Below are 5,208 nucleotides of genomic sequence, written 5' to 3' on the forward strand. Positions count from 1 at the left end.
ATTTATGTTACATCAATAGGTCACTAAATCTATCTAACTTTTAGGGGTTACAGACTCCTGTTGAGAGGCTGGTTACCAGAAAAGCCCTTTCCCCAGGTGGGGAGTAGGGCATGCATTTCATGAAGGGCTTTATCACTCCCCGCCCCAGGCTGAAATGGGCTGAATGTAGGAGCCTGCCAGCATGCTATAGCCCGCCGTGCACCAGAAGCAGGGATGCAGCCTGTTCAAGGTGTCAGGGCGTGGTCACCTCCGCAGAATGGGGCTTTTAGACAGCTCAGCTAGCAGCTCGTAGAGCAGCTCGGCAGAGGTGGAGTGAAAGAGGTTTTCTCCGGTCACAGCTCAGGCCTGTGTCAAGGCTAGAGCTTTAACACAGACATTGTTCGGGAAATAGGAGAGCGGGGCCCACAGGACTTAAGGACTGCACAAAGGGCAGACAGGAATGGCCAGTTTTTAAATATGGGTAACTGAGGAACAAGTTTAATAAGGTTTCACTTAGCAACAACAAGAAGGTAGGGAAGAGGGGACCTGGTTTTAAGGAAAAAGATAAAAGGAGAAACTCAGAAAGATGTAAAGACAGTTAAGATATGTTCTATGTACACATCAACTCCCCACAATGAGTGAAAGCACTATGTACCGCAGCACCGTGGCAAACGCGTCTACAGTGAGGGGAGGACGCTGGCAGTGTGTCTTTTACTGCAATTCATTCACTTGCCTAACATGCCATGTATACTAACAGAGAAGGGGAGAACAGTCAGTGTATGAGCTCAGGCCACAACCTGCCAGCAGGCAGCCCAGGAAGCCAACTTAATCTCTCTAGTAAGCACAAGTTCAGAAATCAAACAGTAACCATTACTGCTCAAAACAGCCAGACTTTTCTTTTTATTTATTTATTTTTTTGGGGGGAGGGGTCTTTTTGAGACAGGTTCTCACTATGCAGTTAAAGCTGGCCTTGAGGGCCAGGGAGATGGCTTACTAGAATAAGTGTTTGCCTGGCAAGTGCAAGGGCCTGAGTTCAATCCCCGGTTCTGGGGAAAAAAAAAAAAAGCTGGCCTCGAGCTCACTTTGCAGCCCAGGATGGTCTTACACTTGCAACAATCCTCCTCCCTTAGCCTCCTGAGTGCTGGTATTACAGGTGCATGCCACCGTGCACTGTAACAGCCAAGATTTGATTAATAACCAATTTTTGTCCCACTTCCAACAAGGACCTACATGGAAAGCTAAGATTGCAGGCCTAGCCCATGACACTGGACGCCTGAGCCCTAGTTAGCCCACATGTGGCTTCCTCACAACATGCTCACTTGGAGACACCCTTCCACTTTCCTCACCAGTCTTCCCCTTTGGCCTCAGAATCTACCAAATGTGAGCGCCATTAGCTTGCTCTGAATTGCATTTGCTGGTTCTCATTTGGGTATTCTTTATTTTTACACTAAAAATAGCTTTAGTATGACTGACAAATGTACACTTTGACTTGCGTCATGCACACACACATAAAATCATCACCATGGGGGCTGGCAAGATAGCTCAGTGTCTAAAGCGCCTGCTTAGGCAAGCATAGGGACAAGGACCATGGTTTGATCTCCAGCACCACATGCCACACCAGCCCTGCCCCCAGGGCGGGCTGAACCTGCCACAATAAATAAATAAATAAATAAATAAATAAATAAATAAATAAAATCATCACCACAAATAAAATTTTAAGCATATCATGCTCTCGTGCTCCCTCTAAAATCGCCTCATCTAGAACACCTTAATGCAGCCCTTATATCTAAAACAACCTTGGTTATACCCATAATCTCAGCATCTGGGAGGCTGGGGTAGGAGGATCTCTGAGGTCAGCCTGGGCTACATAGTGAGTTCAAAGCCAGCCTGAGCTACCTAGCTAGATCTTCAACCACCCACCCACCCAACTAACTCACCCCAAAATAAACTCACAAAATCCTGATCCCTCTCTGCATTTTCTAGAATTTTATACTAACTGAAGTCATGGTTGATACTCTTTGTACGATGTTCCTCACACAGCATAATTTTGAAACTTACTCATTCTATGCTGTGTGTCAACAATTAATCTTTTCATTTCTTTTTACTGACGAATACTAGTTCTTTCAGGGAGTCCTTTGATGACCACAAACTCAATTTCAATGTGTTAACTGATGGCTAGCACGTTTTTGTGTTCAGAAAATAAGTGTTTGCTGATTCTAAAGATACTCTTCTGTATTTTGTTTTAGAAGTATTCTTTGTCTTACCTTGCAGATTCTGCAGTGGACAGCAACTAGGTATTCTGTTCTAATACCATTTCCTTCCAGATGCAAATTATGAGTCCCAGGGTGTTTTACTTATGCACCTGACTTTCTGGCTATGAAATGGGGCTCCCCAACCCTCTCCTCAGGTTCAGTAAATCTGTATGAGCAACTCAACAGAATTTGGGAACACCCTTATTGCTCAGCGTGTTATAAAGGATGTTACAAAGGACAGAGCTGAAGAGATGATAACATAAAACCTGGGGCTCCTCTTGGTATCCCAGCCCCAAAAACCTCCACTTGGCCACTACCTGAAAGCTTCCTGAGCCCTGTCCCCTGGTGTTTGTTTTTCCCAGAAAAGCCGATTGCATAGGCTGGGCAGCACGGTGACTGGACACAGAGGCATGACCCAAGGCCAACAGCTGAGTAGGTGCCAGCACACCTGCCTGCTCAGCTTCCACACAGCCTCTCTGGGCACTGCCCTGGGGAGGGGCTGATGCAGGACCCCTTGAAATGGGAGTCTTGGGATCCACTACCGGAAATGGCAATGAGGGAAATGGCAGATCACATCAGCAAATCTCTTTGTGAGCAGCAGCCACAAGGCGGGGAAAGATCAGAGAAAGGCTGGTTTCAATGACCTACATTGGGGAGAAAAAGGAGCAGATCAAAGAACAGATCAGAGCGCCTTACATCCTCGTCATTATTCTAGTCACTTGGAAAATACACGGTTTATTGGAATAATTAGAAACCACAGGCAAAGCTGCCAAAATACAATGTATGTGTAAAATAGGATGGAGGCTCGTAATTTTTTCCCCCCGCTGGAACCAGGGATTGAACTTAGACTCCTGCGATTGCCAGGGAAGCGCTTACTCTACTGAGCCATCTCCCCGGCCCTGGAGGCTCGTAATTTCAACCCACTGATCAACTCAGTTTATTTAACAGATGAATTAGAAACACAAAAGATCAGTCTGAAAATGCCAAGTCTGGAACTATGAGAAAAGGCTGCCTGACAGCGAGGTCACAGGCAGATATTTTCCAAAAGAAAGGGGGCTAGGGAGCTAGGAATGGTAGTGCATCCCAGCACCTGGGAGACTGAGGCAGGAGGATCACTGGCTACATATTGAATTATATAGTTAGACCTGTTTCAAACACACACACACACACACACACACACACACACACACACTCTACAGGGCTTGCTGGGGACATAGCTCAGTGGTAGTCTTACCCACTGTGAGGCTCTGGGCTTGATACTGACACCCACACTCACACATCCACCCCCACACACATCCTAGCTCAGTGGCAGAGCTCTTGCCTAACAAGTAGAAGGTTCTTGGTTCACTCCCCAACATCAAGAAAGAGAACTAGGGCTGGCAAGATAGCTCAGTGGACTAAGCGCCTGCTTAGGCAAGTGCAGGGACTGAGGTTCAATCCCTGGTACCGCATGATGCACCAGCCCCGCCTCTGGGCAAGCTGAACCTCAACCGAGTCTGGGCGTGGTAGCACACACCTGTAATCCCAGCTCTGGAGAAATTGAAAGCAGGAGGATCACTGCGAGTCTAAATCCAAAATGCGTAGTGAGACCCTATACTAAATATATCTAAAAAAAAAAAAAAAAAAAAAAAGTCCCACATCTATCAATAAATCATGTAATGTGGGTTCACAATTTATAGGTGATCAAAACTGAGGCCTTATTGCTGTGGAGTGTATATTAAAATGTTCATGGTGACACATTTGAAGCAATAAATGGCTTAATTAAATGCCTAAAAAAATAAATTATATAGGGCAAATTTCTGCCTTTGTTTTTATTTTTTAGGGACAGGTCTACAGGATGTTCAGGGTCTCACTACTAGATCAGACTCATAGTGAACCGCCTGTTTACAGCCTCCCAAGAGCTGGGATTACAGGCACATGCCTCCATGCCCAGTCTCAATTGCTGTGGCAGCACGCCCTGGGGGCAAGGCCAGCATGGCAGGCCCAGGGACTCAACCTGCCCCTATGCATGCTTGTAGGTGCTGTAATCCGCTGAGCTTTTTGGCTGGCTCCAGTTGGGCAAATTTCAGGAAGAAAGAAAGAAAGAAAGAAAGAAAGAAAGAAAGAAAGAAAGAGAAAAAGTTCTACCTATCTTTTGGTGTTTGAGTGGGCTTTCTTCAGCTGTTTTTGGTCTATAATATCACCTTTCCACCTGGTGGTGCATGCATGTAATCCCAGCACTAGGGATCCTGAGGCAGGAGGATCACCATGAGTTTTGAAACCTGTCTGAATTACAGAGCAAAACTGTCTCAACAACACACTTTTTTGTTCAGCTCAGCACATAACTCTATTTTACAAAATAAGATGTTGTTCAATTTTTCACTTATAAAGTAAAGCTAATTAGGAATTTGACTGTGCCCTGAAACAGCAATAAATCTAAGAATTGTGCTGTGAATTATACTAACTTTATTTTTTAGTAAAAAGCAGAACTGCATTCTTATAATTGGCTAAACAAAAAAAAAAAAAATATGTCACTATAACTGTCTCAGTGGAATGTAAGTTGCCTCCTGACTTTGCTCAAAGATTTAAGGCAATCTACAACTCCAGTGAGTTTTTAAATCTTACTATGCAAAATCTATTTGTTTCCATAGACACCAGAGAAACTCAGGCTTGTTTTTTTGTCATACTGGGGATTGAACCCAGGGCCTTCACATTAAGCTACATCTCTAGCATTTTATTTTTTATTTTGAGACAGTCTCACTAAGACACTAACTTGCTCAGGCTGGCCTTAAATTTGCCATCCTGCTTCAGCCTCCCAAGGGGCTGGCACTACATAAAGGTATGTACCACCATGCCTTGCCAGGATTTTCAAATTTGTTCTCTCTTTTCTGACAATATGCTGAATATTTAAGTTCATCTGAGATACTTATTACCTTCTTTACATAATCTTTTGCTCTAGAAATATAACCCAAATAATGTGTGTGTATTTATTTATTTA

General features: G+C 44.3%; 1 protein-coding gene across 10 annotated transcripts in view; it reads right to left on the minus strand.

Moving 5' to 3' along the window:
- The window catches only part of Atg13 (autophagy related 13), a 38,510-nt gene that overhangs the window by 23,127 nt on the left and 10,175 nt on the right, over positions 1 to 5,208 (minus strand). Inside the window, exon 1 of one of the 10 annotated variants that reach the window (XM_023710566.1) lies at positions 2,774 to 2,875. The exons of the other annotated variants lie outside the window; for them this stretch is intronic. The gene's annotated coding sequence lies outside the window, so the exon portion shown is untranslated. Of the gene's footprint in view, positions 1 to 2,773; positions 2,876 to 5,208 lie in introns of those variants that run through there. 10 annotated transcript variants of the gene reach the window in all.

The sequence above is a fragment of the Octodon degus genome, unplaced genomic scaffold (genome assembly GCF_000260255.1).
Source record: "Octodon degus isolate 3935 unplaced genomic scaffold, OctDeg1.0 scaffold00018, whole genome shotgun sequence".
NCBI classification, from domain to species: domain Eukaryota; kingdom Metazoa; phylum Chordata; class Mammalia; order Rodentia; family Octodontidae; genus Octodon; species Octodon degus.